Source organism: Lycorma delicatula, chromosome 5 (assembly GCF_047948215.1).
Source record: "Lycorma delicatula isolate Av1 chromosome 5, ASM4794821v1, whole genome shotgun sequence".
Lineage (NCBI taxonomy): Eukaryota > Metazoa > Arthropoda > Insecta > Hemiptera > Fulgoridae > Lycorma > Lycorma delicatula.
Genome location: NC_134459.1, coordinates 20,535,547 through 20,558,173, shown reverse-complemented (window position 1 = coordinate 20,558,173; position 22,627 = coordinate 20,535,547). Strand labels below are relative to the sequence as shown.

General features: G+C 30.9%; 9 non-coding genes across 9 annotated transcripts; 1 reads left to right on the top strand and 8 right to left on the bottom strand.

Moving 5' to 3' along the window:
• Positions 1-1,178: 1,178 nt before the first annotated feature.
• Positions 1,179-1,272, bottom strand: TRNAY-GUA (transfer RNA tyrosine (anticodon GUA)). Its single transcript has 2 exons — positions 1,236-1,272; positions 1,179-1,214 (listed from the first exon to the last, which is right to left on the bottom strand). It is a non-coding gene; the product is annotated as a tRNA-Tyr (tRNA).
• A 391-nt stretch (positions 1,273-1,663) lies between these two features.
• Positions 1,664-1,756, bottom strand: TRNAY-GUA (transfer RNA tyrosine (anticodon GUA)). Its single transcript has 2 exons — positions 1,720-1,756; positions 1,664-1,699 (listed from the first exon to the last, which is right to left on the bottom strand). It is a non-coding gene; the product is annotated as a tRNA-Tyr (tRNA).
• A 391-nt stretch (positions 1,757-2,147) lies between these two features.
• Positions 2,148-2,240, bottom strand: TRNAY-GUA (transfer RNA tyrosine (anticodon GUA)). The gene is made up of 2 exons: positions 2,204-2,240; positions 2,148-2,183 (listed from the first exon to the last, which is right to left on the bottom strand). It is a non-coding gene; the product is annotated as a tRNA-Tyr (tRNA).
• A 391-nt stretch (positions 2,241-2,631) lies between these two features.
• Positions 2,632-2,724, bottom strand: TRNAY-GUA (transfer RNA tyrosine (anticodon GUA)). The gene is made up of 2 exons: positions 2,688-2,724; positions 2,632-2,667 (listed from the first exon to the last, which is right to left on the bottom strand). It is a non-coding gene; the product is annotated as a tRNA-Tyr (tRNA).
• Positions 2,725-3,116: 392 nt separating this feature from the next.
• TRNAY-GUA (transfer RNA tyrosine (anticodon GUA)) lies at positions 3,117-3,209 on the bottom strand. The gene is made up of 2 exons: positions 3,173-3,209; positions 3,117-3,152 (listed from the first exon to the last, which is right to left on the bottom strand). It is a non-coding gene; the product is annotated as a tRNA-Tyr (tRNA).
• A 391-nt stretch (positions 3,210-3,600) lies between these two features.
• Positions 3,601-3,693, bottom strand: TRNAY-GUA (transfer RNA tyrosine (anticodon GUA)). Its single transcript has 2 exons — positions 3,657-3,693; positions 3,601-3,636 (listed from the first exon to the last, which is right to left on the bottom strand). It is a non-coding gene; the product is annotated as a tRNA-Tyr (tRNA).
• A 391-nt stretch (positions 3,694-4,084) lies between these two features.
• On the bottom strand, positions 4,085-4,177 carry TRNAY-GUA (transfer RNA tyrosine (anticodon GUA)). Its single transcript has 2 exons — positions 4,141-4,177; positions 4,085-4,120 (listed from the first exon to the last, which is right to left on the bottom strand). It is a non-coding gene; the product is annotated as a tRNA-Tyr (tRNA).
• A 391-nt stretch (positions 4,178-4,568) lies between these two features.
• TRNAY-GUA (transfer RNA tyrosine (anticodon GUA)) lies at positions 4,569-4,661 on the bottom strand. The gene is made up of 2 exons: positions 4,625-4,661; positions 4,569-4,604 (listed from the first exon to the last, which is right to left on the bottom strand). It is a non-coding gene; the product is annotated as a tRNA-Tyr (tRNA).
• An 8,523-nt stretch (positions 4,662-13,184) lies between these two features.
• On the top strand, positions 13,185-13,279 carry TRNAY-GUA (transfer RNA tyrosine (anticodon GUA)). The gene is made up of 2 exons: positions 13,185-13,221; positions 13,244-13,279. It is a non-coding gene; the product is annotated as a tRNA-Tyr (tRNA).
• The last annotated feature ends 9,348 nt before the right edge of the window (positions 13,280-22,627 follow it).

Below are 22,627 nucleotides of genomic sequence, written 5' to 3'. Positions count from 1 at the left end.
GGATTTGACAGGAAATTGATTACAGGTGGTGGGACATCTGCCGTGTTACAAAAGGTAGCCATATTGAACATTTGTAAATGAAACTTGAAGATATACCATATTCAGTGTTTTATCAAACATTTCTGTAAGTTATTTACTTTTTTCATTGTTTAAGATTAAAGTTTTTTATAACATTTAAAAAATATTCTGTATATAAAACCTACTCTTTAATATAACTTCTATGTTCTCATTTATCTGTTTCATTTATTCTAGTTCATATTTTTCTTAATTTTTTATTCTTTATTCTCCTTCCACAAACATATGCAACTATTTGTGCTTTGATAAATGAAACGAATAATAATATTATGTTTTATTTTTTACAAGATCATGCTACAAATTTCTTTCTTTTTAAAATTCTATTTAAAACGTTATTCATTAACTGTTTTTTAATTAAACAAAATATTTTTCTATAATAGAATGTTTCTATAAATACATTTTTTGAAATTTATATATTACCGGTATTGAATTTTTTGAACATAAGTTTATACAAGTTATAAAATATAACAATATCAATATAACTTATATAAGTTATAAAACATCTTTTTACATGTAATAGGTCAAATGAAAAGTTTAATTTTCATTCTCGAGAACTAGACAAAAGATTAAAACTTAAGGTATAATTAAGAAAAAAATATATATTTTTTTATTTTCAGTATCTTAAAATAGTCTACAATCTCTATTACTACATTAATTGTATTTTAGTTTTCTAATTGTAATATTTTTTGTTTTAATTTTTTGAAATTTCAAAATATATGAATAACTCGAGGATATAATACTTAATTACTATCGAATTTGATGATCTCCGTGGCAGAGTGGTAATGCCTCGGCCTTTCTTCTGGAGGTCCCGGGTTCGAATCCCGGTCAGACATAGAATTTTTCCTACGCTACAAGATTCCGTTTCCGTACACCTCGCACACGCTTTTAAATATATGTGGTGATATTGTCAAGGAAAGAAAATTTAAAACCAAACCTTGGGTGTCTATAATTACAGATGATTGATAAAGAAGGCATTTTTAAACATTAAAAAAAAAAAATTGTTGTTTTTTTTGAATCTTAAACAAAATAAATCATCTCCTGGCAGGATTTAAACCATTAACTGATGATATTCGTTATAAAATAAAAACTGAACAAAAAATTTTTCCTCCGGGCCGGATTTGAACCAGCGACCTATGGATATCTTCAAGGTTGTTAATACACTACAGTCCACCGCTCTACCAACTGAGCTACCAGAGGATGTTAATCTCACTTATTACAGCAATAAAATCTTTCTTGTTAAAAATAATTTTTACATTTATAATTTAAATTATTTATCCACTCTAGCAAATTCAGGCTAATACCCGATTACAGCTACCCTCTCTTTACATTTTCTTATCATAGGAAATATATTTTATAGCGAGTGAAAACGTTTGGACGTGTTATATAAAATTCCTTTGAAGAAAATCGAAGTTTTATAGTGATCTACTCCCACTCTGCTGATCGAATTTTGAAAAAAATAATATATTCATTGACCCATATACAGAAATATTTGGGCCAAATTTTAAGAAAATGTGTTTTGTCAATCCTGAGATATAAAAACCAGCAACTGACGAAATTCGTTATGAAATAAAACTGAACAAAAAATTATTCCTCCGGGCCGGATTTGAACCAGCGACCTATGGATATCTTCAAGGTTGTTATACACTACAGTCCACCGCTCTACCAACTGAGCTACCAGAGGATGTTAATCTCACTTATTACAGCAATAAAATCTTTCTTGTTAAAAATAATTTTTACATTTATAATTTCAATTATTTATCCACTCTAGCAAATTCAGGCTAATACCCGATTACAGCTACCCTCTCTTTACATTTTCTTATCATAGGAAATATATTTTATAGCGAGTGAAAACGTTTGGACGTGTTATATAAAATTCCTTTGAAGAAAATCGAAGTTTTATAGTGATCTACTCCCACTCTGCTGATCGAATTTTGAAAAAAATAATATATTCATTGACCCATATACAGAAATATTTGGGCCAAATTTTAAGAAAATGTGTTTTGTCAATCCTGAGATATAAAAACCAGCAACTTACGAAATTCGTTATGAAATAAAACTGAACAAAAAATTATTCCTCCGGGCCGGATTTGAACCAGCGACCTATGGATATCTTCAAGGTTGTTATACACTACAGTCCACCGCTCTACCAACTGAGCTACCAGAGGATGTTAATCTCACTTATTACAGCAATAAAATCTTTCTTGTTAAAAATAATTTTTACATTTATAATTTCAATTATTTATCCACTCTAGCAAATTCAGGCTAATACCCGATTACAGCTACCCTCTCTTTACATTTTCTTATCATAGGAAATATATTTTATAGCGAGTGAAAACGTTTGGACGTGTTATATAAAATTCCTTTGAAGAAAATCGAAGTTTTATAGTGATCTACTCCCACTCTGCTGATCGAATTTTGAAAAAAATAATATATTCATTGACCCATATACAGAAATATTTGGGCCAAATTTTAAGAAAATGTGTTTTGTCAATCCTGAGATATAAAAACCAGCAACTTACGAAATTCGTTATGAAATAAAACTGAACAAAAAATTATTCCTCCGGGCCGGATTTGAACCAGCGACCTATGGATATCTTCAAGGTTGTTATACACTACAGTCCACCGCTCTACCAACTGAGCTACCAGAGGATGTTAATCTCACTTATTACAGCAATAAAATCTTTCTTGTTAAAAATAATTTTTACATTTATAATTTCAATTATTTATCCACTCTAGCAAATTCAGGCTAATACCCGATTACAGCTACCCTCTCTTTACATTTTCTTATCATAGGAAATATATTTTATAGCGAGTGAAAACGTTTGGACGTGTTATATAAAATTCCTTTGAAGAAAATCGAAGTTTTATAGTGATCTACTCCCACTCTGCTGATCGAATTTTGAAAAAAAATAATATATTCATTGACCCATATACAGAAATATTTGGGCCAAATTTTAAGAAAATGTGTTTTGTCAATCCTGAGATATAAAAACCAGCAACTTACGAAATTCGTTATGAAATAAAACTGAACAAAAAATTATTCCTCCGGGCCGGATTTGAACCAGCGACCTATGGATATCTTCAAGGTTGTTATACACTACAGTCCACCGCTCTACCAACTGAGCTACCAGAGGATGTTAATCTCACTTATTACAGCAATAAAATCTTTCTTGTTAAAAATAATTTTTACATTTATAATTTCAATTATTTATCCACTCTAGCAAATTCAGGCTAATACCCGATTACAGCTACCCTCTCTTTACATTTTCTTATCATAGGAAATATATTTTATAGCGAGTGAAAACGTTTGGACGTGTTATATAAAATTCCTTTGAAGAAAATCGAAGTTTTATAGTGATCTACTCCCACTCTGCTGATCGAATTTTGAAAAAAATAATATATTCATTGACCCATATACAGAAATATTTGGGCCAAATTTTAAGAAAATGTGTTTTGTCAATCCTGAGATATAAAAACCAGCAACTTACGAAATTCGTTATGAAATAAAACTGAACAAAAAATTATTCCTCCGGGCCGGATTTGAACCAGCGACCTATGGATATCTTCAAGGTTGTTATACACTACAGTCCACCGCTCTACCAACTGAGCTACCAGAGGATGTTAATCTCACTTATTACAGCAATAAAATCTTTCTTGTTAAAAATAATTTTTACATTTATAATTTCAATTATTTATCCACTCTAGCAAATTCAGGCTAATACCCGATTACAGCTACCCTCTCTTTACATTTTCTTATCATAGGAAATATATTTTATAGCGAGTGAAAACGTTTGGACGTGTTATATAAAATTCCTTTGAAGAAAATCGAAGTTTTATAGTGATCTACTCCCACTCTGCTGATCGAATTTTGAAAAAAATAATATATTCATTGACCCATATACAGAAATATTTGGGCCAAATTTTAAGAAAATGTGTTTTGTCAATCCTGAGATATAAAAACCAGCAACTTACGAAATTCGTTATGAAATAAAACTGAACAAAAAATTATTCCTCCGGGCCGGATTTGAACCAGCGACCTATGGATATCTTCAAGGTTGTTATACACTACAGTCCACCGCTCTACCAACTGAGCTACCAGAGGATGTTAATCTCACTTATTACAGCAATAAAATCTTTCTTGTTAAAAATAATTTTTACATTTATAATTTCAATTATTTATCCACTCTAGCAAATTCAGGCTAATACCCGATTACAGCTACCCTCTCTTTACATTTTCTTATCATAGGAAATATATTTTATAGCGAGTGAAAACGTTTGGACGTGTTATATAAAATTCCTTTGAAGAAAATCGAAGTTTTATAGTGATCTACTCCCACTCTGCTGATCGAATTTTGAAAAAAATAATATATTCATTGACCCATATACAGAAATATTTGGGCCAAATTTTAAGAAAATGTGTTTTGTCAATCCTGAGATATAAAAACCAGCAACTTACGAAATTCGTTATGAAATAAAACTGAACAAAAAATTATTCCTCCGGGCCGGATTTGAACCAGCGACCTATGGATATCTTCAAGGTTGTTATACACTACAGTCCACCGCTCTACCAACTGAGCTACCAGAGGATGTTAATCTCACTTATTACAGCAATAAAATCTTTCTTGTTAAAAATAATTTTTACATTTATAATTTCAATTATTTATCCACTCTAGCAAATTCAGGCTAATACCCGATTACAGCTACCCTCTCTTTACATTTTCTTATCATAGGAAATATATTTTATAGCGAGTGAAAACGTTTGGACGTGTTATATAAAATTCCTTTGAAGAAAATCGAAGTTTTATAGTGATCTACTCCCACTCTGCTGATCGAATTTTGAAAAAAATAATATATTCATTGACCCATATACAGAAATATTTGGGCCAAATTTTAAGAAAATGTGTTTTGTCAATCCTGAGATATAAAAACCAGCAACTTACGAAATTCGTTATGAAATAAAACTGAACAAAAAATTATTCCTCCGGGCCGGATTTGAACCAGCGACCTATGGATATCTTCAAGGTTGTTATACACTACAGTCCACCGCTCTACCAACTGAGCTACCAGAGGATGTTAATCTCACTTATTACAGCAATAAAATCTTTCTTGTTAAAAATAATTTTTACATTTATAATTTCAATTATTTATCCACTCTAGCAAATTCAGGCTAATACCCGATTACAGCTACCCTCTCTTTACATTTTCTTATCATAGGAAATATATTTTATAGCGAGTGAAAACGTTTGGACGTGTTATATAAAATTCCTTTGAAGAAAATCGAAGTTTTATAGTGATCTACTCCCACTCTGCTGATCGAATTTTGAAAAAAATAATATATTCATTGACCCATATACAGAAATATTTGGGCCAAATTTTAAGAAAATGTGTTTTGTCAATCCTGAGATATAAAAACCAGCAACTGACGAAATTCGTTATGAAATAAAACTGAACAAAAAATTATTCCTCCGGGCCGGATTTGAACCAGCGACCTATGGATATCTTCAAGGTTGTTATACACTACAGTCCACCGCTCTACCAACTGAGCTACCAGAGGATGCTAATTTATCACTTATTAGAGCATTAAAATCTTTCTCGCTAATAATAATTTTTACATTTATAATTTAAATTGTATATCTACACCAGGAAATTCAAGCCGATATCTGAATACACCTACTCTATATATTTTTTTAACATAGGAAATATATTTTATAGGGTGAAAGTGCCCAAAATCTGATCAATCTAACCTAATCGAGCTACGAACCCAAAATTATTTTCTTTGTAACTAGTTTTCCTTTCAGGAGTCTGTCATATATTTTAGTGATTTATATTCACGCGATACCTTAAATATCAAAGGGCGAGCTTATTTAATTCTTTGCTAGAAATTCCTCCATAAAATTTATGATTAATACCAAATTTAGATTATTTATTAATACTGCAAAAGAAGTGATTAGATTTTGTTTCAACAAAAAAAAATTTATCAGTTTTCGTTTTTACATAGTAAATCCCTCCGACATTAATTTTAATCTATACAAAAAATAATGGTTTTTTTTTATTATATAAATAAAGAATTACATCTGTACTCTTACGTTTTCTATTCTCACCATTATAGTGATAATATTTATTCTTGGTTAATATTTTAAAAGAATTTTTCAGTTTCCTTCATCTGAAAATAATGTACGTTCAAGATAACTTTGTAGAACGCTTCAGTCACTCGTCACTAAAGATCTGTTTGATATTGTTATCATTTAAGAAACTTACATTGTTTATTGATATTGTTTGTCATTAGTGATCGATCATTTTCGTATTTGATCATTGACCCATTGATGTGATAAGTTTTATAATTTACTTATTCGTTATTTTAGCTAAAATATATTTATTATAAATTTCAAGTATATGATATTTTTTTTTGTTAAGTCTAGAGACTTTGTATTAGGAAATCCAGATTTAGCAGAATTGAACTTTTTACCACTAACAAAATAGAAACAGAATCCCTAAGAGAGTTTACAAGAAGAATTACTTCTAAAAAATCATCGAAATATTAAGTATACTGTACCTGATACGAACCCTTACCTTAGCAGCTATCCAAGGAGCTAAAATTAAAATTAACTGAACACACCGAAGAAATAGGATTTAAGGAAAAAGGATTTATGGTTAGCAGTTCTCTTGATCTAACGTGATGAAAATTTAAGAACGATTCAAAGAAACCTATTCCAAGGGATGTTCTAAAGTTACTACTGTAATCCGATGCTTATCTATTAATTTACGGTGGATTATTTTTAAGTAGAATGAATCAGCATTACTATTGATCAATGATATTTGAACTTCAAATATGAACTGCAACAAATTTCTTATTTCCGTTATACATTTATTTATTATGTGATGAGAAAAATGCTCCGGTTCACTACAGAAATTCATTACCAATTTTCAGAACTATATACTTTCAGTACATAATCAACTCGATAATAAATCTTTCTCTAACATTTCCATATTATTCTTATTACAAAAAATCAGATGTTGAAATTCATATGCATGCATGTAAACAAACAATAAGAATAACAAGAGGTAAACATTTAATACACTAAATGCAAAAAAAAATTGGTAATTTCTAATAATAACTAAATAGGAAAATTAAAGAGCGTGCGGCTGACAATTTTGCTTGTATATAATCATTTCTTCAATTCTTTAAAATTTATTTAAACACATACACACACACCCACATATATATATACATACAAGGCATATTCATAAAGTGTAAGGGCCGTTTAGTCATTAAAAAAAATTAGCTCGTGAAAAAAGATTTTTACTTACAGTTTTAGTTTACTACATATCTATTTAATCCGTTCGGCTACACCAGCTACATTATATCTATTTTTATATTACAGACCAACACATAATATCTACTTTACTTTTCCACATAATCGTCATTTAGTTCTAAACACTTTACGTAACGCGGTACCAGTTTCTTTAACTCCTCTGCACTAAAGTTCGCCGCCGTTCCTCGTCGTTTTCAAACCGTTATCCAACAAGCCACTTTTTCAAATGGAAGAAGAAGTAGTCGCTAGGTGCGAGGTCGGGACTATATGGAGGGTGGACAAAAAATTCTCAACGAAAAACTTGAATCATCTTCTTCTTGGTTAAGGCAGTGGTGTAAGGACTCACATTGTCGTGAAGGAGGATTATGTCGGACGACAGTTTCCCGCGTCGTCGATTTTGGATCTCATGTCTCGGTTTGGTGAGCGTTTCGCAGTACACGTCAGCTTTAATTGTTGATCCACGTTCCATAAAATCAACCGAAATGACGCCCTTTTCGTCCCAAAAAACGGTAGCAAACATTTTTCGATTCGAGTACGGAGATTGCTTAAACATTTTCGGTTTTGGGAAACTTGAATAGTGCCACTCCATTGACTGTTGTTTCGATTCTGCGTTTCTGTAGGGTATCCACGTCTCGTTCCCCGTAAAAATGTGGGAAAACAAATAATCTCCTTCATCTCGATAGCGGACCAAAAACGCTCGTCCACTGCGTATTCTTTCCTCTTTGTGTTGGTCGGTGTGCATTTTCGTTACTCACCTTGCAAGCAATTTGTAATATCCGAGCATTTCCGTGACAATCGTATAGCTAGAGGTGTGTCCTACATGCGAAAATTCATCAGCCAGAGCACTAATCGTCAATCGCCAATCACATAGCAATTTTCGGTTCAACGATTTCCAACGAAATCGTTGAAATACGGCCTCCTTTAAAATACTGGTTTTGTCTGAATACTGGGCCTGCCATTTCGCTCTTCGTCATGCAAATTTGTGCGGCCATTTTTAAAGTTTCGACATCATTTTCTAACGTTTCCTTCATCCATTATTATAAGTTCAAACACTAAGCACATCTCCCGATGAATTTCAGCAGCTGAAGATCCTTTTGCAAACAAAAATCGAATCACAGCGCGCACTTCACAACTGGCAAGAGAAAGTATCGTGGATATTGCGATCTGCATTCACAGGCATGCAAACGACTACTCAATCAAAACAACAGCTGCAGTGGCTTCGTAAATAGCCGATAGATACCCCTGCATGCCTGAAACTGTGTTTTCAAACCCGCTAATATTTAAATATAAGCCAATGGACCTTACTTTATGAATATTTCTCGTGTGTGTGTGTGTATATATATATTGCTTATGATACTCCCAGTAATGAAAGTATTCAAACGCGACAGCATACATCTAAATCGGTTCATTTAAGCTGCTACGATGAAACATACGCACATATATACATACAACCTAAATACATTACACTCCTTTTTGGGCAGTAGTGTAAAAAACGAGTGTATACCGAATGACAAAGTTACTACAGTTACTTGAAAAATAAAATAATTATCTTAATCAATATCTTTATTTACTACTATATTTATTGTTGAATAAAAAATTATTGTAATTTTTAAAAAAAGTAAGGTTTTAGAATATCAAAAAAATATTTTTCATAAAATGTGTACACTTAAATATTTTTAATCCCATACAATAAAACATGATCATATTACCATTTATTCTATTCTATTTTTTTTTTTTTTTTTTTTTTGTATTTTTTTCTTATATTTAAAATAGAAAGTATAATCCTCCGGGCTCGATTTGAACCAGCGACCTATGGATATCTTCAGATAACTTTAATCCACCGCTCTACCAACTTAGCTACCGAGGAAGCTAGTTGTTAAATAATGTTTTACAATTTTTAAAGATTTATTTATTTTCGCTTTGTTCTGCTGTCGTTTATAATGATTTTGTCTGAAATAAATTTTACATTGAAAAGGCAATAATTAAAATATATATTGGTTAAATTATTAATGATTCAAAGGTAATTTCTTAAAACGTACGGAATGCACTTTTAGTTTCTGAAAATTATTTAAGTTTCGCGTAATGACGTAATTTGCATATTAAACTGGTTCATTATACAGTTCAATTAATTTCCATAATGGTTTTAAAAAAATATTGAATGATATACATTATTTCACTTTATATTTGGCAAAACATATCGGTTTTTATCCTTGAGCAAGCTGAAACATCATAGAATCAGCAATTATCTTTCCCAAAACGGCTGGATATATGTATATCAGAACTGTCAGATATTCTACCATACGAGTCTTTTTTGTCGGTTAAATCTGTTCTGTGGATTGGAAAACAGAAAGAAGATTAAATATTATTTTTTTAATATTATATTATTTCCATTTTAAAATCTCGTTGAACACAAAGTAGAGTTCCGAGAAAATTTTGCAATCCTTTGTTGGTTTTTTATAAGTTATAAGTGTGGTTCTTTGTTTTTGCAGCTACAAGACTGTATTTCATTATTCTGTTTAATATATCTGCCTACACCGTTCGATAACCGACATTTCCACCATTATAAAGCCACTTTGACCAATAATCTTTAAGTGAGAGCTGATGAAGTGAAGAGTGAAATCGCTTCACATTATCAGTTTAAAAAAGGATTTTCACTGATAGAAATTTCTTTTGTAAAATTCTTCAGATGTTAGAAGTCAGTGTAACTCATAATTTTTTGCGTAATAATATTGTATTGAAATTGTACGAACTATTTTGAATTTTCCTTCTTCCTTGATAACTGAAAATCCTGTATTTTTCTCGGTTCTAAATATTTTTCTTAGTTTCCTTATAACTTCTTCCCTTCCTTATGTATTTAATGATCCTAATATTTCTTTTTCCCCTTCTCCGTCTATGATCTTTGCTGAAGATTGAAAAGAAATCCATTCAACCCATTTTATTTTCTCTAGTCTTCTCCTCAATATGCCAACAGTTAACATCTCCTCAATAATTAACATATAAATATTATTCCCTTAAAAAAATTAATAAATGGTAATAGGATCATTACATGGGATTTTTTTAATTTTTTTTAATCTCCGGGACCACAGTTACGTATTGCTTCAGAGGATGAAATGAATGATTTGTATCATGTGTGAAAATGCCATGCCTGACCGGGATTTGAATCCGGGACCTCCAGGTGAAAGGCCGAGACGCTACCACTCATGCCACGGAGGCCAGCCACTTTACATGGAATTAAAAATATTTAAGTGCGTACTTTTTATGAAAAAAATTTTTTTTTATAATCTAGAACCTTACTTTCATAAAAAAATTGGTAGAATTATTTTTTATTCTACAATAAATGTAAAAGTAAATAAAGCAATTAAGATAATGATTTTATTTATTTAATAAGTATAACTTTTTCATTCGGGAGTCGTTTTTTATTGTTGTATTTTGTCTACATAATGCATATAAATTTCAACAGCTGATTTATTAATATAAAGAACAATATGGAAATGTTAGAAAAATGTTTATTGTTCGCTTGATTTTATTCAAAGAGCCCAAATCAGTGAAAATTTATTTTAGTAAAACGGGAGATTTTTCTTATTAAATATTAAACATATAACGAAAATAAGAAATTTGTTGCAGCTCATATTTGAACCGGTCAGATCATTGATCAACAATAATACTGATCCCTTCTATTTAAAAATATTCCTTCGTAAAATTTTGCAAGATAGGCATCCGATATATGTAGTAACTTCCGAACATCGTTTGGAATGGAATGGAATGCAAAGTTGGCGGGAGTTTATTTCTCCCTACAAATCGCAGAACCTATACAGAGTCCCTTGGTGCTGGATATTTCTAATCGGGCGTGTTTTTTTTAAAAGGTTTATTTTTAAATGGCGGGTCTAATTTTTCAAGTTTTGTTTATTATTATTTAGTATTTTAAGGACGGATTTAATTGCATTCCAATCCGTTGTTGAACCAGCGTTATCGAACCCATTTTGTGGGCCGACCGCGGAAGGCTAGGCTTATGAAACCTGTTCTCCCGACGTAATTCCCCTTCAGACCGTCCACTGAAGTGCTTTCGGTGCTAACGCTTATAGGCTAGCAGGAATACGCCACAACGGGGCACTAACTATATGGAGGGAGCAATGCGTCCCCTTTTCCGGAGGAGTCGCAATTGCTGATTTGTGTTAATTATTATTGTAAGTTTTAGAGGAAGTGTTATGTAGAAGCTCTTCATCCGCTTCTGCTATGGCTGCCCTTCAGGACGCATCTCTGCTGGGCTCTGTTCCGGACTCCAGTCCGTGATGTTGAGACGAGTAGTGGGTCTCCCTTCTTCATCTTCTTCTTCTCCCTCTTCTTCTTCCGAAGACCTCTTCATTCTTCTTTGGCCTGCACTTTCCAAGAATTGGTAGTAACCGAAGTTACATACCGTTAACCTTAAAATTCCCGCGGCCCCGAAGGGCTGAACGGGGAAAAGTGCAGGTTTCTTCCTTCTTCCGTGCTGCCAGTGACTGCTGGTCAGGTGACTGCTGGGCTTGTGACTGCTGGGCTGATGGCTGCTGGGCTCGTTCCCTCTTTCTTCTTTCTTGAAAGGAAAGGTAATAGGGAACTTACAAATTGGTGACACCTATTCGCGATCGCGGTTTTGGGGCGGCACATCGTTTGACTAGGTTTTTTTGCCTCGTACTTAGATTTGCATCAGGCTAGGTCATGAGGAATACTCTCTTCTTTCGTTTTATGCTGGAATCCTACTTCTTCAAGATTTTATGGAGGGGGTTTTCGTATCAGGTACTGCAACCTCATATTTCGATGGTTTGTTAGAGGAAATTCTTCCCGTGTACTCTCTTAGGGCCTCTGTTTTTATTCTGTTAGTGGTTCAAAAACCCAATCCTGCTAAAGCTGAATTTTCTAATTCACAGTCTTTAGCATCGAAAGCAAAAGAGTTAACAACAAACACCATCAACTTGAAATTGATAATAAATTTCGTTTTAGCTAAAATAACAAATAAGTAAATTCTATAACTATTACATCAATGACCAAATACGTATATGATCTGTTATTACAATATCAATAAACAATATAATTTTCTTAAGTGATAAAGATATCAATCACATCTTTACGGGCAAAGTGATTGAAGCGTTCAACAAAGTTATGTTGAATGTAAATTTTTCAAATCAATGAAGTGCAGTAAATTACTGTATGATTTATTGTTTATACATTCTTTAAAAATAATAACTAAGAATACAAAGTTCACTGTAATGATGAGAAAAGAGACCTCAGAATACAGATAGATTATTCGTTATTTACATAATAAAATCAACATTTTTTTGTTCACATTACATTATATTTATTTACTGTACATTTATAATTCATCTATTGCACATTATATATTGTTGAAAATCCTACTCACTTGTTAAGCAATATTAATAAAACATATAAATTAAGTATTAATCACAAATTTTATGGAGAAATCTCTAACAAAAAATTAAATGAGCTCGCCCTTTGAGCCTTAAGATAATTCATGAATATAAATTACTAAATTATAGGTAGACTCCTAAAAGGAAAACAAAGAAAACATTTTTTTTTTTTTATAATAATTTTGGATCCAAAGCTCGATCAGATTTGTTTGATCATTTTTGTGCATTTCCAACCTATAAAATCTATTCCCTATGATAAAAAAAATATATAGAATATACTCAGGTAGCTGAATTCAGGTATCGGCCAGAATTTGCTGGAATAGTAAATAATTAAAATTATACACGTAAAAATTATTATAAAAGATTTTAATGCTGTAACAGCTCAGATTAGCATCCTCTGGTAGCTCAGTTGGTAGAGCGGTGGACTGTAGTGTAATACATGATTAAATAGTAATCCATAGGTCGCTGGTTCAAATCCGGCCCGGAGGAATAATTTTTTATTATTTTATTTAAAAAAAATTAAAACTGAATTTCATCAGTTGCTTTTTTTATATCTCAGTAATGACAAAACATATTTTCTTCAAATTTAGCTAAAATATTTCTATATGTGGGTCACGGAATATATTCATTTTTTTTAAATTCGTTAAAAGGAGTGGAAGTATATCGTTATAAAACCAATTTCGATTTTATTCAAAGGAATTTTAGATAAAAATTTATTAAAGTGAAATTGTTACTATGTAACAATGCATATATAAAAAATAATTATTTATTTTTTAAATGAAACCTCTTAAAATTGATATATATGTTTTTTGTTCTTTTCTCTATTTCCCTTCGGTTTAAATATTTTCCAATAATGTTCTGTAAGTTTATACTTACCTGTAGTATAAACATTCAAAAATGTTTAACATTTAAAAAAAAAAATTATAAACCCCAGACTTAAATGCAGAAAATTTTATTTTTCTTATTTTAGCCTCCATTGAAGATGGTGTTAGATTTAGAGAAAACATTACTTAATCAAATTTGTTAAACTTAACCTATATATTCATATATTTCGAAATTTTTTCTTATAATTTATTCCTCACCTCTAAAAAACATATTTTTTTGTTTTTGGCTCTAATCCTTTTAATTATTATTTTTTCTTCATAACTTATAGGATTAATGAAATTAAAGTAGTTTTGGCACCTATGTTATATGCTGGACCTAAGATGAAAAACAATTTTCATTACTAATCATAAAAAACTGAAACGCAATTGTTTCTGATGCATGGCTTACACATATATTTTTTCGTTTACCTAATACAATGATTCTAACGAAAGCGCGCACGCATATCGTATTTAATTACGGCGGGAGTGGCGCTACTAGCAGCGACACTCGGCGCTATCTAAACTAATGTAATTTCACAACTGAAATAGATTAAATTTGGCTTGTACGGCCGGCAGACTCGTGTAACCGCGAGGCTTAACGCACCAGATACCGACACGACTGGGCGATCGAGTTTCAGATCCAGCCAGACATACTTTTTTACACTTTAAATATTTTTCATTTATTTAATTTTACCATTCAACTGTGACGTCACAACATAGGAGACGAATACAACAACAGCATTTCTTGTGATGGGGGTGCAATTTTGCAAAATCTTTTTTGCAGATATTGTTATTTTTTAATGTTAATAAATGTGCCTAAGAAAAATACGACCAGGTATTTTTATTCATTGTTTTTTTGGTAATTAGGGGAAATCTCGATATACTGATTGATCCCAAAAATATTATGCAAATCTTGTTTTAAAAAGGTTTTCTAATCTTTTTAACGTTTTTTTTATTGTTTTTTAAATTGATGAAATTCTTTTTTGTAAAATTAAAAGTCAGACTTAATGTTTGAATTTCTGTAAAATTAAATAACTGTTAAAGGTATTGTAAGACTACGGGCGTAGCCAGGAAGTTATTACTTTACCACCTTTTCTTTTTGTTTGTTAAGTGCATTGTAGTTTAAGATTATATAATTACGTAATTTCTGAAAAAAAAAACACTCATACAATTGTTGACAGTGAAGAGAAAAGCCCTAACAAATTACTTTCGAAAATGTATCATTTTTCATAGTTCCAGATTTGTAAGATTCTTCCTACGGTTTCATCTAAAAATTATAATACCATAGAATGAGCAGATATTCTTTTCAAACGGCACTTTTTACATTTCATCCTCTATATATAGACCTCAGCCATTCATTGTTTTTAACAATAGAAAGAGAGCTTTTTTTTAAGCTCCGGTACTACCGTTAGGTATTGCTTCAAAGGATGAAATGAATGATATGTAGCGTGTAGAAATGCCATGCCTGACCGGGATTTGAACCTGGGACCTCCGGATGAAAGGCCGAGATGCTACCACTCGCGCCACGGAGACCGACTACAGAGAGCTTACGCAAGATTATGCTGCACTACATTGAAAATAATACTTTCAAAAATGTATGCTGTAATAAATAAATTAGTTTGAAGATAGACTAAATTAAACTATTATAAGAATTAGCTTCTAATAAGTAATATAGTCTGATTAAATAACGTAACTCTTAAGGGTATAAAAATTTATTATTTATAAGTTTCTACGAATAAGAGGTAAGTTATTCGAAGTGGATTCCATTTTATTATTATAATCTAGTACATTATGAACATATAAAATAGAAAAAAAAATCTAATATTTGTATATATAAAATTAAAAAACATTCTTCTGACATTCTACAAACATTCTACTGACCTACTTCTTTATAAGAGGATCAGTTTAGGAAAGGATAGAAGATTTGGACTTATTGCTTAACTCTGTGTCCGGCTTACCCTATTTTTTACAGTTAGTAAACCACACCTGTCGTTGTAAACGATAAAATAATACATGTTCAGTGGTTTGTTACCTTGTCTGGAACATGTTGTACGTTCATTCCTTTCTTTTTTCTCTAAGATATTACTATTTTTCTTTTTTCTCGTTAGTTTTATTAATTTTTTTATAAAGTACAGAAATATAATTAAATAAAAGCTCAAAAAAATTAAAAAAATACTTTTATTCATATTATTAACGACACTAAAAAAATTATTAGAAATTTTATTTAATTTTGAAGTCACAAGTGGTGAAATTATTCTAAAAAAGTATTTCCATTGATATGTACACAATTTTAAACAACAAATAATACGGAATTAAACTTTAATTTAAAATTTCTGTACTTATAATAATAAAATTTAAAATACTTGAACATTTTTTCATTAAAAAAAACTTTTTCATATTTAAATTAACAAAGAAAAATATTTTGGTGAATAGAAATCTTTGTAAAATATATCATTACGTATTATAAAATAAATATATAATAAATTACATTAATTACTAGAAGAATTTAAATACACAAAACAATTAACATTATTAAAGAAACACAAATTCAGTATCCAAAGTTAAATTTCTTGGAGACCGTTCTGAACCATTCGAAATAAAAACAGACTTCAGACAAGAAGACAGACTTTCTCCGACCCTCTTTAACTGCACTGTAGAAGAAGTAAAAATGGAAGAAAGAACTCGAAAAACTAAATATTGTAGAGAATATTAAAATGGGATATAAAAACAAATTTTTAAACACAACCTTATTAGCCTTCGCAGATGATGTCACGAAATTTGCAAAAAAACATGGACGACACTCGAATTAAAGAACAGAAAGTAAGCGAATGAGCTAATAAATATTCTCACAAATTTCTTTCGAAAAAACAAAATAGTTCTCCCAGGATAAATAAAAAAATAAATTATAAACATTAAGAATTCTCGAAAATCAGGAAATTTAAACATATCAAATTTTAAATATCTCGCAGAAGTAATAGCATCAAACGTTCTAGAAAAGGAAAAAAAAAATTTACCATTAAATTTATGTAACAAAAAATTGCTATTGCGATCAATATACTCTATTAATATAACGCTAAACTCTAACATAACAAAAAAGTTATTCTTCCGGCGACATTATAAGGCGATTGAGTGTTTGCAAAATTTTTCAGATAAAGAATTTTTTAAAATAGAAAAAAAGAATTTTAAGAAACATATATGGACCCGACTACCAGGACCGAATTTATAAATTAAAAAATGAAACCGAAAATTATAAAAATACAGAAAAAATAAAATACACAATCCGGAGAAGAATATTATAATTTTATGGGCATTTGTACAGAATGAGTGAAAACAGATTAACAAAACAAATATTAACTTTTATAACAGCAGAACCATTAAAACTAGTTGAGTTGGTTTAAAGAAGTAGAAAACGATTTTAAAACCTTTAAAATCTGTAAAAAAAAACCAGATTAAATAACGACCGATTTAAAAAATTAACCAAATAATCTATGTTTCCAGAGAAGAAACATAAGAGGAGTATATGGACAGGGGAAGAAAAACAATAGAGTGAAAAAATGAAAGAGTATTGGGAAAACAAAAGAGGTTCCAAACTATTATGCAAACGTGATCCTTAGTGGTCCATATGAACAAAAAAATGTTAATATTTACAAAAAGCAGTCACTAGGCAAGGCGACTCAATTAAAGAAGGATAACTGACATTCTTCCTAAACAGCTTTACTGGCTGCTATTTTTAAAAAAATTAATTTTATTTTGCTAATGGGAAAGTTAAGGAAAATTTTGGGGTACATAAATTAAAATCTAACAATGTGTTAAACAAAGATGGTACACCGATATATAATACGAAAGGTACAGTCGATGGATGGGTGGAATATATTGAAGAGTTATACGGAGGAAAAGAATTAGAAAATGGTGTTATAGAGGAAGAAGAGGAAGTTGAGGAGAATGAAATGGGAGAAACAATACTGAGATCTGAATTTAAGAGAGCATTGAAAGATTTAAATGGTAGAAAGGCTCCTGGAATAGACGGAATACCTGTAGAATTACTGCGCAGTGCAGGTGAGGAAGCGATTGATAGATTATACAAACTGGTGTGCAATATTTATGAAAGAGGGGAAATTTCCATCAGACTTCAAAAAAAGTGTTATAGTCATGATACCAAAGAAAGCAGGGGCAGATAAATGTGAAGAGTACAGAACAATTAGTTTAACTAGTCATGCATCAAAAATCTTAACTAGAATTCTATACAGAAGAATTGAGAGGAGAGTGGAAGAAGTGTTAGGAGAAGACCAATTTGGTTTCAGGAAAAGTATAGGGACAAGGGAAGCAATTTTAGGCCTCAGATTAATAGCAGAAGGAAGATTAAAGAAAAACAAACCAACATACTTGGTGTTTATAGACCTAGAAAAGGCATTCGATAACGTAGACTGGAATAAAATGTTCAGCATTTTAAAAAAATTAGGGTTCAAATACAGAGATAGAAGAACAATTGCTAACATGTACAGGAACCAAACAGCAACAGTAACAATTGAAGAACATAAGAAAGAAGCCGTAATAAGAAAGGGAGTCCGACAAGGATGTTCCCTATCTCCGTTAATTTTTAATCTTTACATGGAACTAGGAGTTAATGATGTTAAAGAACAATTTAGATTTGGAGTAACAGTACAAGGTGAAAAGATAAAGATGCAACGATTTGCTGATGATATAGTAATTCTAGCCGAGAATAAAAAGGATTTAGAAGAAACAATGAATGGCATAGATGAAGTCCTACGCTAGAACTACCGCATGAAAATAAACAAGAACAAAACGAAAGTAATGAAATGTAGTAGAAATAACGAAGATGGCCCACTGAATGTAAACATAGGAAGAAAAAGGATTATGGAGGTAGAAGAATTTTGTTATTTGGGAAGTAGAATTACTAAAGATGGACGAAGCAGGAGCGATATAAAATGGCGAATAGCACAAGCGAAACGAGCCTTCAGTAAGAAATATAATTTGTTTACATCAAAAATTAATTTAAATGTCAGGAAAAGATTTTTGAAAGTATATGTTTGGAGCGTCACTTTATATGGAACTGAAACTTGGACGATCGGAGTATCTGAGAAGAAAAGATTAGAAGCTTTTAAATGCGGTGCTATAGGAGAATGTTAAAAATCAGATGGGTGGATAAAGTGACAAATGAAGAGGTATTGCGGCAAATAGATGAAGAAAGAAGCATTCGGAAAAATATAGTTAAAAGAAGAGACAGACATATAGGCCAGATACTAAGGCATCCTGGAGTAGTCGCTTTAATATTGGAAGGACAGATAGAGAAGGAAAAAATTGTGTAGGCAGGCCACATTTGGAATATGTAAAACAAATTGTTAGGGATGTAGGATGTAGAGGGTATACTGAAATGAAACGACTAGCACTAGATAGGGAATCTTGGAGAGCTGCATCAAACCAGTCAAATGACTGAAGACAAAAAAAAAATGGGTACATTGCAATTCGTTCAACTAGTGAATAATAAGCAACTCCCTCAAAGTAATGAGATGAGGTGTAACATTTTGTTAATTGAACACCAACTACCACAGTACACTGGTATCCACTGTCTAGTATTCAAATTTGTATAATAGCAACTAATTTTTACTAGGATTTGTATCTCAGTACCTTCGACTTTGAAAATCAGCTGTTTAACAACAGATTTTGGACGACAAGTTAACCATTAGACAAGTCCGGTGGAAAAATATAACCAAAAAAAAAAGAAAAGAAAAAAGTGACAGATTAAAATATTTTTCAACTGATTTAGGGTAATGGCAATACTGAAATAATTTTGTAAATTTTTGTGTTAACTTTTATTTTTATATATTCCGGAGAGCCATCCCCTAGCTGGTTAGCTAAGCAATATGACTATAAACAAAAATTGGCGCTAGCACTCTTTCTCTTTTTCCTGTTTAGCCTCCGAGAATTACCGTTCAGGTATTACTTCAGAGAATGAATGAGGATGATATATGTGAGTGTAAATAAGGTGTACTCTTGTACACCTTCAGGTCGACCATTTCTGAGATGTAAGAATACCGGTATCCACGATTTAGTATTCAAATCCGTATAAAAGTAACTGCCTTTACTAGGATTTGAACACTGGAACTCTTGACTTCCAGATCAGTTGATGTTGGGAAGACTTATTCACCGCTAGACCAACATGGTGTGTTTGGCGCTAACACGAACCTTTTTAAATTAAACTTAATCCTTGTATTTGATAAAGGAGCAGATTTCCATATCCTATTTGATACTGATATATTAGATTTAATTCCATCTAAATCAGTCTTTACCAATTTCTTAAAAAAATTAATAAACACCAAATTGAAAGAAGTAATATATATATATATAATCTAAAACATATTTTAGATTTTATTAATTGTGTAAAACAATCACTGAGAGCGTGGTGGCAAGGTGACTGGACGGCCACCGTTGATAATAAACTCCGACAGATTAAAGATTCTGTGTTACCATGGGACTCCTCATACAGAAAAACTCGGCGTGAGGAAGTAGTCCTTTGTCGATTGCGGATAGGACACACGAGGATCACACACGATTACCTAATGACAAGAGGACAAGCACCCCTATGCGCACGATGCAACTGCCCCATGACTGTGCACCATATACTCGTCGTGGATTGCATATGTTATGCGGCGTTGCGTCGTAAATTTAATCTACCCAGAAACATCCGTGGTGTCTTGTGCAATGATAATGAAATTTTAACCCGGATGTTTCTATTTCTGCGTTGTGCTGGGTTAATGCAAAACATTTAATATTGTTGCGTATATTTTTTAATGCTGGAAGAGTTTTTAATCAATTTTTTTTTCTTTCTGAGTTTTTGATTTTTTCTATCCGATTAGGAGCCTTTTACACTCCTTATCGGAATTTGTTAAATTTTATATAGTTATTTTTTTTTAATATTTTAAAGACTGTCTGTGATATTAGTTGTAAGATTTTAATAATGTTAGTTTTAAGTTTTATTTCACCTTTTTAATTTTTATTTTTAACCTAGTTGTAATTATATAATTTGTGTTAGTTTTAAGTTTTATTTAATTTTGTTATTTTAGTTTTTAACCTAGTTTTAAGTTTTATATTAGATCCTTTATGGTTTTTAGTTATCCAAGAAAGGGCCCATCTTGGACTTTGTAAAATTCTATTTACTCTTGATTTTATATTAGTTTTTACCTGTGATATTAGTTGTAAGTTTTATTCATCTTTTAGAATAGTTTTAAATCCTTTAATTTTTTATATAAAAAAAAATTCCGGGCGATGATAACGCGCAAGCGTTTCTCGCCCTCAAAAAAAACAAAAAAAAAAAACATATTTTAAATGATTTATTTTATTTTTTTCTATGAGATGATTTGTTATTAAATCGTAACACTTTAAGAATTATAATTTACAAGCGAAAGAATAAACCACAAAATTTTTCTATAAAATATTCTAGGACATCTACTTTCACTTACATTAATATATTTAAAAAACTTTTTTTTTATTAATGCAAGATAGTTTAAAAAATAAACTTTTTGAACCGTCCGGATTTGATTCCATCGTGACCTATCAGCATCATAAGACAAACTTACGAACACATTAGTTAAACGTTAATCGGCCTCCTTCTCATTGTTAATGTAATATTATGAATAACGTTAACAATGAGAAGGGAGAAGGGAAGATATGGTCAGGGATTACTAATTTTCTACTTTACTATCCGTCTGAGTAACATTTTTGACCTACAGTCAAAATTGTTAGTCAGACGACGACTATAAAAGGGCCTTTTTGGCCTGGCTTTATTTGATCTGGACTAAATCCTTATTGAAATCATTAACCTCACTGGATGTTTTGAACTCTAATAAATAAACTTGTTTATTTTTAATACTTATTAATTCCCAAAATATTAAAGTACGCATAAGATAAACGTATAAGGTACGCATTTGGATAAATATAATTAGTGAATTATTTGTTTACTTAATACAATTACTACGGCAACAGCCTTTTATTATGATTTAATTTATTTTTAATAATAATCGACAATAAATGTTAATATGTATAAAAGTTAAATATTAATCATACAACTAGCCTGTGTTTTTATTAAAAAATTAAATTATTATTATTAATATTATTATTACTGATTTGTCTTGTTTTACTATGTTTGTAAACCAATAAATTGTAATTATATAAACTTTTTCAATTGTCAATCTCTCAATATCCTGATCGAGCCGCGAACACGCAACAATACGTTACGAAGGTGAATGTGCTCTGAGTTCTGCTCTGTGAATGATATCCCTTTCGGCACCGGCGTACCGAAAGGGATTTCTTTTTCATATGTAACTTCATCTGTATAATAGTTTTATAGAATTATGTTTTAATTGTTAAACTTTTTATTTAAAACGAAATGACAACTCATTTATTCAAATCGGTTGATAAATAAATACAATATCACTGAAACTGTTAAAAGTGGAACACTTCAGACTGCGTAATTTCCAGTCTGCACCCCTGGAAATAAGCGGGTAAGGTGATACTCGATTTCATGTTTAATAGTTTTCTTCAAATGCCATTAAAAAGATTTGATATTATTACGGCACGCGATTTAATTAATATGATTTCTTATAAGGGATATATAATACAACAGGCTATTAATTTTTCCGAGCTGGTAACATTGCTGCATTCTGTATCAGCTAAATAAATATCCCCATAATCTCTAGAAACATTTTGTAGAAACCGATTTCTGAAATCCTTTACTAAATTTTTCATCTAAAATCGATTTAAAAAATCCTTTCCTATTTGTATTTAATAATTTATATCATCGATTTTTAAATAAAAGTAATAAAGTCATTAATATTTAAAAACCCAGACGTGTATTTAAAATAAAGGTATGTCAATGGCCAAGCCAGGCATGTTATGCAATTCTTTGATGGCTTTTTTAGATTTACCTTTACAAATAAAAACTATAGTATTGGAAATT